General features: G+C 31.7%; 1 protein-coding gene across 8 annotated transcripts in view; it reads right to left on the bottom strand.

The window, feature by feature from the left end:
- The window catches only part of Nmdar2 (glutamate ionotropic receptor NMDA type subunit 2), a 162452-nt gene that overhangs the window by 60831 nt on the left and 89464 nt on the right, over window positions 1-12157 (bottom strand). For 3 of the 8 annotated variants that reach the window (XM_089082878.1, XM_011641668.2, XM_089082880.1), the window contains exon 1: window positions 3703-5146. The exons of 4 other annotated variants lie outside the window; for them this stretch is intronic. The gene's annotated coding sequence lies outside the window, so the exon portion shown is untranslated. Of the gene's footprint in view, window positions 1-3702; window positions 5147-12157 lie in introns of those variants that run through there. One more of the 8 variants, XM_011641669.2, reaches the window with a different exon arrangement.

The following is a 12157-nucleotide window of genomic DNA, read 5'->3' on the forward strand; positions in this document are numbered from 1 at the left end:
TTTCTAGATATTAATAATTTTTAAACATTCGCACATTTTAATTATTCTCATAAATGAAAAGAAACAATTTCATTGTAACATTTTTTAACAATTGACTGTTAAAATAAAGTTTTAACATCATTTTTGTACATGTTTTATTTAAGCTATTAAACCACAAAAGTGGTTACATTTAACCTGTTGCTTTAGAAATCATTTTTATTTTAACATCTTACTGGTTCAACATTCTTTTGTATAGAAGTAAAAAGAATTTTAAATTAGCGTCTTTTTAATTTTCATTTAATTTTTTTTTAATTTTTTTAAATTATCATTTAATTTCTTTTCACAAAGATATGTGTAGAAACATATTTCTAAAACATATAGTTCTAAAACATATTTCTGCTTGAAACTCATAAGGTTCATACTAATTCATATCATAATTGAATTCAAAACATCACAGAATAATGTTAATCTAACTTATTTATCAATAAAAGATATTTATGCATTGTATTTGTATTTATTATTATACATCTGTTATGCAAATTAATAATGCATAAATAAGATGGAAAGTGTACAATTGGATATATTCACTATCTACAGGTGGTTTGTACACGTGACTCGAATGTTAACAATGGTCGATTACGTCACGGAAATTAAAAAAATAAAGCTAAAGGACAGAGGTAAACGATCAAATGTGAATGGAAAAAGGTTTTGTTGGATTGCCATACATCATGCAGGAGTGACACACCTTGGAATTGCTTTTCTGGCATTCGTCGTACAACCACTTTTTTTGACAAACAAGAATCAACTGCGCTATTAAGAAAAAATATATACTATATACGTATATACGCTGATTATATATACAATATAAATATTATATGTATCATAGCTAAAAATACGCCGGAGGGCAGCAAAAGACAGAATCAAGGGACAGGGAAAAGCTTGAAGGATAAATTTAAGGAACGCAACAAAAAAGTGTAATCAGAAAATTATCATATTTTTATATAATTTTCTGCATTTTCATGAAGTACGTTTTTACTTGAACAGATGTCAATTATATCAACGATTCATGTTTCAAACTTGATATATTGCTCGATATAATTTATTAATAAATTTTTTATTAATTGCATTTTATACAATTTTATTTTTTTGAAATTTTTCATAGAAATTATATTTGTCTTAAATATATTTTATTTTTTCTTAACATGAGCTAGATATTTTAATAAAAAATTAATATTAAGATTAAAATAAGTAAGAAAATTGCTATAGAAATATTAAATCTGCATGTAAATAAGTAAAATAAATAAGTAGAATAAAATCTGGACAACATTATTGAAATAATAAAAAGAATAACTAAAAATACATAACAGTGTATAGAAAAAATCTAGTAAAATTTTTAAGACTTTGCTCATATATGCTAGAATAAAAAGTTAATAAAATATTTTCAAAAAAGAGATTCACTTAAAGTTATTTCATTAAATATATGTATGAAAAGAGACTAGAAATCTATGTAAGAAAATTTTTATATCACTATTATATTACTTTATAAGCTCGCGCAGACTGTAATATAAAACAAGGTGTACGGTTATCAATTCGTGAAAGACAAGAAGTAAACGAGTAAGAAACAAAGAATAAAAGCAGCTATGAAGGCCATGTGCCACCTTCCGGTGTTCCAGCTGGTTTAATCCAAACTCTGCGCGATTGCGGAACAATAAGGTTGTTAACGTAATAAAAGTTGCATATAATCGAAGCTCAGGTTGAGTCATATTCAATAAACAGATTTTATATGGAAAAGCTGTTTACTTTTATCATACTATACTAGTTACTATATTAGTTAATAATTTGCATGTTTAATGCTACACTTTTCTTTAAAATAAATAATATTTGTATCAATTTATTTACTTGAAATATTCACTTTAATGATTTCTAGATCTTTTTTAATCCTCTTGAAGATTAGCTCAATAATTATAAAATTGCAATTATATTTCACAATGATTATGAATTATTTATTTCTTATTTTATAAAAATAATCTAATAATTGGAATATTTAATTAAGTTTTGTAAATAAAATATAGCATTTAACTTTATTTACTTAGATTGAAATTTGTTTATTTTTATTTTATTCAAATATTTTTCTAATAATTTTTCTAATAACTTCAATTTTTGTAGTTTTATATTATTTGTTCAATTCAATTTGATGTAAGCTAATCACCGTGATCCTTCGTTGAAAAACAATTCCAATTTAACAAGGATTAATAATAAAAATAGGAAAACATGCTGCATTTTATTCAGATATGTTGAAGATTCGTATAAATGGAAGGCAGCGAATCGATATCTCGTGGAGCAATAATGCAATAACCAAAGAAACGTTGCAGAAGCGTGCTGCAAACCATTGCTAACCATTTTGCACTGCAAATGAACTCCAAAGCGCGATAAATTGTGTCTATACATCACCGATCGTTGCGCAAAAAAATAACATGACGTCACACACTCTGATAAACAAAATCGTAATATTGTTTATTCGAAAGCGCAAAGACCGAAAATGAAACGAGGTGAGAATAAAAAAATATCTCGTTCCATCAATATTGATGTGTTTATTCGTCTCTTGATAGGATTTAATCGATGTGGCCGGCAATTAGCGCCTTGTTAAAGGACACATGTCGGAAAACTATATTCGAGGTTTGCGGAAGAGTCAGATTCAAGCGTAGGAGTTTCGGCGGCATTATGCAAGCAGGCGTCATCCATTGTCATCCAATGCATGATACTCGGCGCTGCGGATGACTCGTGGTTAACGGACCAATCGGAATATATAATCGGGCAAGAGAGAGATGATGTTGAAGGACCCACGCGCTACGTTTCACGCGGAACATCTAACAGATGTTGTGTTGACTTTGGTGGGACCGACTGATAGAATTAACTCAGGCGTAACGCGATGATGCGCGTGGGAACTGTTATGTTACGCGCAAGAGAAATAGCACTGGGATGATTTCCGCGAGGTGTGCACGGCATCGACAATTGTCCCCATTCACATTGGTATATCGCTCTTGTAACTTGGAGCTTGGAGTATAGGCGATAAGTATGCCATTCAAATGGGATATTTTCGCGAATGGATCAGATCGCTGCAGAGCCGAATGACCAAAATTGCAATAACATTACAAATATAGATTCTCGGTGGAGAGAATATGATTGACCTTTCGCACACGATCATTAATAGCTAGAGCCAGAAATAAATTGTAAAAGTATAAAACTTTGGTATTTTAAATGTGTGTTACATATATACGACTGTTATACATGTCAGTCATGCATTTAAAATAAATATTTTTTAATATTTAAATATTTAAATATAATGGTCCAAAACTGTATTTGTAAAATACACATTTCTATTTAAGCAGAATATTACATCTATATCACATGAATATTTTCATGCATTTAATTTATAAATTTAGAAAAAGAAGTAGAAAAAAGAGAATGAGGAAATATGATATGGCGGGACGCTTGACGTTTTAAGTATTTTTCAATTAGTATGTCTTCAACAATATTCCGATACTTCATAAGTAAACAGACATTAATATTCCGATTAAAATTTTCAAACTGCTTCGAATATTATGTATAAAGTAAGCAGAATATATTCGAGACTTTGATTTGCAATTAGCCGTACTCATCCGCACTCGCATCATTAACTCGCATCGATGATCCACTTCTGGATCAACGAAAACGATGAGATACCTCAATAAAGTTGCACACAAGTGCGATCACACGATCTACTTGACAGTGATCGATGTGGCAGTGGTGTCAGGTCGCGACATGATTATCCGCGCCGACCACGAAGATCCGTTTCTGTGGACACGACGTTCCTCTGGAATCTGCGAGAGAGGAAGATAGAGACGGACATGCAGAGCGACAGAGGAAGGGATATTCTCCAGGATCGATCTTAGCTCTGAAGATGGAATCAGGTCATTCTCGATCGAAATTGGACGCATCCACGCGTTGCACGATCTTCATCGCGCGAAGTGGAAGCTGTGCTGGTACTCACGGTCAATTCGCTTTGTTCGAATGTGTGTTTATTTAAATCACCGCGCTATTGACCGTCCGATCACGTTGCAAATGACGCGTGTTGAATTATTGTCACCCGTCAGCTGTTTTGCTGCCGCGCTCAGCACAGCGTATTTTTTCGGATTCATCATCACGTTTGAAGTTTGAAGTTTTGCAGAAGTTGTCGCGTGTTTGAAACGTTTACAACGAAAGTTTGCCAATTATGATGAAGTGCCACGATTCGTTGCGACTTCGAGAATCGGTGCAGCGATACGCACTTCGTCGCGAAACGACCGAGACTGACAGCGATCTTCGGAATAGCTGTTCAGTTGATCGATCGATGTGTATAGTTGCCCTCACTTGTCGACGAGAATTGGGGGATCCATCGACAGCTTTCCACGCGGAACGTATCTCGCCCTTCGTCGTCGTATCGCTGACTACGGCATACTCAAATCGCTCCTTCTTACCTCCTTGCCACCCTTGCTGCTCACGTGACTAGGAAGTTTCACTGGCGCAGCGAAAACGCTCGGTTGATCCAGGTATGATCTTTCGATCTACTGGAGCTCTTCCCGGGCACTTTACATACTCAGTACTTACGGACTTCAACAGTCGTTTGTCGAAATCGTTCGAGAACCCTTCAACCCTCGAGAATCTTCAAAAAATGTAGACGGAAAGAAGCCCCCCGAAACGCTGCCAGCTGTGCGAACTCGGCGCGCACAAAACGAGCGAACCGCAACGAAGCACCGGGACTGCGACACTTTCACTTGTTTTTTGTTGTTTTGACACGTGCATCGTTGTGACGGTGCGGATGACACCCTCGCATGGTCTTCTAACACGTGTATGTCTGACGACGCGCACTCCGTATAAAAGAAGTTAAAAACAGCGTAAACTCGATAGGCGCGAAAATGATAAGAATGGAAAGAGAAAGAAATAAAAACAGGACGAGATATAGATACAGATGGAAAAAATGAAAGAGGAAAGAAGAAAGAGGAAAAGAGAAAGAGAATAGATGAAAGGTAGAAAATGAAGAAGGTGATGAAGAGGAGAGACAGAGGAAAAAGGGACGGCTACCACCCCCGTAGCCTTCGATTTTCGGGAGGAAAGTGAAGGCCGCAGACACCGCCCAGCCAACCGCCCGGGTATGCCAACACGAAAAACCACCCCCGTGGTGTGTTCCACGGCGGATGGCCCGAGTAACCCCATCGCGCATGTGCTCAGTCGCCATGGATACCGCGACAGATACGTGCTGACGGCGGCGGCGGTGGCAGTCCATGGTACTTTAAGGGTCGTCAGAACTTTTGCACGTAGCAAGTATGTCGAGGCTATGAAAAATGAAGGACTTGTCTCTATTTCTTCGTGTCATCCTTTATTGCATCAGTGTTCGGCATTCTATTGCCCTTAATAAAAGCATGAACTATTTTTCAAATGTTGATGTGATATGAAGAGGGTGGCAGATAGAGGGTGAGAAGGAGCAGGAAAACAATGCCGCAGGGATAATATCCGGTCTACGGTTTAATATGGGCGAGGTCAGCGAAAAGTGAGATTATCTATAATAATCGTTTTTAATTTTAACATTTAAACCAAGGTCCAAGGTATACAGTAATTAATAATCGAGATAAGCAATATATGATTTTTATATTAATGTAATCTATATTTCTTCAAATATTTAATTTACGGTTAAATGCCTACCTAAATATTGCTAAATATTTAATAAATATAAAAGTCTGTATAAAGAAAATTTTTCAACAAATAATAAGATTATTTTATTTTGTTAAGAAACTGATACAACAGGAGCAGAATGTTTATGTAAAATAATTATTATTATAAATATGTTTATTTATGCCCGTTTACAAAAATAATGGAAATATCAAGAAATGAGTTGGATATGAAACAGAAACTAGAAAAACCATTAGTATTAATTAGTAAAAAGAACAAAAACTTTAAACAATAATAATTTGTTTGGGTTAATGATATAATTATCATTTGTGAGAAAAAACTAATTTATGATGATAATGAAACATAGCTCATAATGAAATTTTCACTTAACGAGATATGATTTTATGCTCTTCTTGAAAGTGGAGTATGCCCTGCTGTTCGCCAGAACTGTTCACTCAGTGTTGATGCAATAAACAACCGTAACATTATTAAGGTAAGAGAAAACGGTACTGTCCCTCATGCGGAGAGAAACAATTATTACGTTGGACAAAATCTGTGACGTGAACGAGAAATTAACAGCATAACCGTTATAACCATTCAACATTCTCATATACGATATAATTTTACCTAATTAGAAAAATATTTTCTCCTATCTGAATTTCTGCAACTGAATTATCATTGCACGTTAAACCTGTGTGTAAAAAGATCATAATACATATTATTAAATTAGTATTACATATATGTTGTTAATTCAGATCAATCACTATCGGTAACAGAATACAAGATAACGGAATATGCTATATATCGACAATCGATTAATACGGGTAATTGTATTCATACAGCCCCGTAATTTCGCTCACGTACACACTGAACACACTACTGTTTCTCAAACAGAAGATGTCGTCAATCGATACATAGATCCTTGTGAGGCGAATCACAAGAACAAGACATTCGCAAGGTCGACATTCGTCCCTCTCTAGCAATCTCCTTTTAAGAATTTCTTTCTCTCAGAATATGTAAATGTGACTCGGCCAAGTAGGCGCCGGTAACTCCGACTCGATTCCACCGACACTCTTTTGCCGTAAGTACACGTCCATTCTTATGTTAATGTAATAAGCATCGACAAAAGCATCAAAAGAAGTTAAAAGAAATTTGTCCGACGCTTGATGGCAAGTCACTTAGAGCCGAAAGTGTTTCATTAATGCACTGAATAGAGATATCTAAGATTACAACAGCGCGATAAGATTTATATCACTTTAAAAATAATATCGCTCAAAAATTAAAATAAAACCGATTAAAGCGTTTAACTCAATGTTTTAAGTATATATATATATATATATATATATATATATATATATATATATTTAAAACATTGAGTTAAATGCTTTAATCGGTTTTATTTTAATTTATATCAGTTATGTATATCAACAAAAATAGAATCAATTTTGTTATGTCTTTATATTTTAACATTGTATAAAATAAAAATTAAAAAAAAACTCTTATGTCCATTTCTTCAATGTCTATCATAATCTTAATTTTATTCTTATTACATTCTTTAATTTACTCTTTAATTATTCTTTATTTTTTTTAATTTGTTGAATTAAAAAAAGACAAAAAGTAGGTTAAATCAAGATTAAAAATAATACATATTAATAAAAATTGACATTAATATATATTGTATCTTACAGATTGAAATTATCAATATCCGTAATGAATTAATACTATTAATACTATAAAACTCATTTTTATAGGTCATTCAAAAATGTTATTAAAAATTAAAACTAAAGTTAAATTATATCGTTTAGTTTACATCTATATATTGTACAATTATAATTATAAATTATAACATTTTGCAAAATTTCATAATTCTAATATCTTCAAATGGATAAATCTTGATACTGAAGGTTAATTATTCTAAATCTCTATACAATTTAATAATAAAAATTAAAAGACATTAAAGGTAACATTAAGATATGTCATATTTTAAATTTAATAAATTTTTATATTTATGAAATAAATAATTATTTTAATTAAGTATAAGTCCACTAAATCAAAAATTCTAAATAATCATAAATCTAATAACAATAACATTCTATTATCATACACTGATCTTGATTGAGAATTTTACAACCATGTATGTCATATCTTAAAACTCGAGAGACTTCCGAGCCAAGAATTCTAATGGATTGGTATATCTAATGTTGCACGAGGTTCAATTAAATCTAACATCGCACGTGATCATGATACTACGTAAGGTGAAAGAAAAGAGTGTAGGATACCTAATTTTATTTGGATTTATACTCTGAATAGAGAATAAGAGAGCGGTATCGTACTTTGTTCTTTGTACTGTAATTAGCTCACTGTAAAGGCGAATCTCCCTTATGTTTCGCCGCTACACGCGTGAAAGTAAAGTAATTATTTTAATAAGTTTTGTTCGACTCAGTTCCAAATACATGTTTTCGTTAAAATATCACATAAAACATAAACGTGACCCTCAGCAGTACTGTTATATGTTCACTTTGAGTTTTACTACAAAATATCATACAAATTACGAGAAAATAAAAAAACAAAGATAACCACGGAATTTGTATTAATATATATTACAGGAATAGTTGGACAGTTGAATTTGGACAGATGAATACTCGTGAAATCATATTAAATGTTATTAAATTATTATAAGATATTACTGATTATAATGAATAAATAGTTTCGTTCGGCTTTATAATCAAATCAAAGTAACTAGAACAATAATAGTCTATTCAACAATTTATATAGATATTAATTTTGCAATTATGTACTGCATAAAATTCCATCGTATATTAGCATTTGCTGTGTCATCTATTTTATGTAAATTTTACACAATGAATTTCTATCGATAATATATATTTTAGAATATATTACATGCCATCGGAATGTTGATGATCGCAGATTTCTTCACAAAAAAAGAGCTCTGAGATACTTCGAGGATGATCAAATCCACGATCTTGTCATACCTCGAAGAGTTGCAGAATTCTCAATGGAATTTGGTATCGAAGTGCATTTGCACGTTATTAATGATCGTTCTATATTTGGAAAAGATGAAAAAAGTGTGACATAGCTTTGTTCGCTATTTCATAGCATTCGTCTCTTCAATTTTACGCATGCCATTCATTCCAGTTCGTCTAGCAACACAATGTACGCAGCATAGATATTTGTATGAACACACATACGTTTTATACGTATGTATATATACATACATGTGCACATGCACATATACAGGTGAAAATTTAATTCTGATGGAATAATTTGCTCGTTATGGACGAGAGATTCTCTACTGTTATTGAATTAACAATGTTTTATGTGAAATAGCTAGCCAGAGAGAATAATGATTGTTAGTCTGTTACCAAAATAATTATTAAAAAAAAATCATTCCTGAGTGATATTTATCTCAGATAATAGCAAATATATAGTATATAATTTTATACAAAGCCAAATAATTCCATCTTGAAATATGTTTATGTTGACTGCTAAAACTTTAAAAATGTTTTTAACCCGTTGTTTGTTAATATTAAATTTATAAACTTATTCATTTTATCTACCTACAAACTTTACATAAAAGTTCCAAATAATTTAGAACAACTTATTTATCTTTTAATTAAAGTAAATTCAATTTTATATCTTCAAATTTATTAAGTATGGAAAAATGTATATTTGTGTTGTAAATTCAATGGAAAATAAAATGTAATAAAATATATACAATAAAATATACCAACAAGAAAATGTGCGAAACTCTTCGGAAATATCAGGTAGAACTTTCGCGTAGCGAACTTTAACGATAAATGTATCTCGACAATTTCGTAAAATTGGATGTTGAGTTCGAGAGAGCCTTTCATTCACTCTGATGAATCAACGAAAAAGCATTGCAACTATAAAACTAATAATTGAATGCTATTTTAACGAATCAAATGTCGGTAAAAAATTTATATTATGATAGAAAGTAGTTCGGATAATTATCGAGAACTAGATTTATAAAAGTTTTTAAAATATCGTAAGCAGGGACATTCTGAAAGTGATTTCGTGTGTGAACTTGCTTGAATAAAGTCAACTATTGGTCTCATTGGTCTTCTACTGACAGACTAGCGGACGGATGGGCGACGGTTTATTGCATTACTTTGACTACATTTCTGCACTCTGGAATTCTACGTGAGTGGCGTTAGCAGCCATCTTCACGCGAGAGACTGTAATATTACTGCAAACGAAAAGATCACATATGATATATAGCTGAACTATCGAAAATGTATATTAAGTGATTTTGTATTTAATAATTATACATGTAGAATCAATATAACCACTCGCTCTATAGATATTTATATATTATTTATATATTATAATTTATATATTCGGAAAAATAACTTTATTGATAGCATGTACTATATATGTGACATTTTTTAAAATTATTCGATATTTTCTATGAAAAAGATCAACTATAAACAAGATATTGTGCGAAAGATTATTCGCGTCATAGAAGGTAATATCTAGTGCTAGTAGATCACAGCTACAAACTGCTCTTTTATTATGCATGCATTATGCATGCATGCAATCTCTTTCGAAAATGCAGCGAAGCATAATGTCGCTAAAGGCAAGTAGTAATTTTAGTAAGTTTAGTAGTTGAATATTCCTTCTACACATAAGTTTATTGTGAAAAAAGGTGACTTTATCCTCTGACACTTTTTTTATGCACAATAATTTAGACTAATCAATGTTTTTCATTAGTAGGAAGATGTACTAGTACATTTTCAATAAATAAATCATGATTAAAAATTATTTATAATTGTAAAGAATGTTAAGAAGTAATACTAGAATATATATATATATATATAAATAACGTTTAATTGTATTGTATTTATTAAAATTGAAATAAATTATTAATGTTACCATTATTTTGATATTTTAAAATCATCAGCTTTTATTTTTCAACACAATAAATAATATTAGATATTGGATAATGCTGATGAAATTGGAACTATAAATACCTCCTTTTATTATGCATACGATCATTTGCGAAAGTATAGTTAAGCGTGCTGTCGTGTAATGGGATATACAGACAATTAAACGTAACGATATCGACATCAAATATTCATAAGAGCGCTTCAAGCATGGCTTGTATCGAATCGCTGAAAACCATAACGCATACACTCGGCTTACGAGATTTCGCGCTGAATCACTTTATTGAATGGTCTTTGCTACATGCCCAATCCACATGCGTTTTCTCTATGATTTTGCCATTCTCAATTCGCCGCGAAGAATGCCGGATGATAACGATTTATTTTGTTGTACTGGCCACACGCAATAATATTTTTTCTTCTCGTCTCTTTCGTGATGTCACAAAGCATCGTGATGTCAAAAGCATATTCTTTTCCTTTATGCGGAGAAAAATATGTAATATACGCATTGATATCAACCATGGAAAATTGCTTTTCATCTTCGAACCAAATAACATGTATGCTCCAGGCATGACCTACTTCAACTCTCTTTCCATTTGTTCTTTCGTTTGTTTGTTCTTCTAAGAAAGATAGACTTTTAAAACAAACTCTTTACTTTGACGTTCACTCGTTTCCAATACGCGAAAATATCATATTTCCGTATACACGTTCGGTTAGTGTATGACTGTTACACATATAACCCAGAAATATTACAATCGTTGTTACACAGCAATTAAACTTATGAACATGAAATTATTTGTAGCATCATGTAATTAAAAGATCCTCTTTACAAAACAATTTATTTTCGTTGTATCGATTTCCATTTTGTAACATATTGGTAACGATTTTATACCATTACTTGTTTCGTTAACTTCGAGTTTGTGTGTCGTATGTTTCATATATTACGAATTGGCTCATTACTCTCCGCTTACACAACTTTGATGAGAAAGAAGAAAAAGATACAAATTCAAATTGACCTCGAATACTGATTGCATCTTGATATCACCCTGTTGCATTCTGAATATACAATACGATGAGATAGATTGACAATTTCCTTTGATTCTACATGTATAAACATTTTCATTTCTAATAAGTTTCACAGCATCACGCATTAATTTCACGCTCACAGTAAACAATTTTATTTACAGTTAAATGCAAATAAATTGAGCGTCTAATTAACTAAATTATATGCAAAGTAAGTTTTAAGCTCTTATAATCTGTTTCTCAAAAAACTCAGTTTTTAATCAAGCACCTCGAAAATTATTAATATAAGATTTTTATTAAAAAAGGTCGATCCTCTAATAAAATTAGAAATAATATCGTGTGTAAAGTCCATAATTCCGAAACATCTTATATAAAGACTAAATAAATAATGTCCAGGTGAAAGGTGGAAGTGGTAGATATTTATTTTCATTATATCCATCCGCTATGGAGGATAAATTCCCCACACAGTTATCTGTAATTATCCTCTGGACTTATTCGCCAACGAATCATAACCACGATATCTTTCTGAAGCTATTCCGAGGTATACT

The sequence above is a fragment of the Pogonomyrmex barbatus genome, unplaced genomic scaffold (assembly GCF_055798465.1).
Source record: "Pogonomyrmex barbatus isolate J1 unplaced genomic scaffold, ASM5579846v1 scaffold6, whole genome shotgun sequence".
NCBI classification, from domain to species: domain Eukaryota; kingdom Metazoa; phylum Arthropoda; class Insecta; order Hymenoptera; family Formicidae; genus Pogonomyrmex; species Pogonomyrmex barbatus.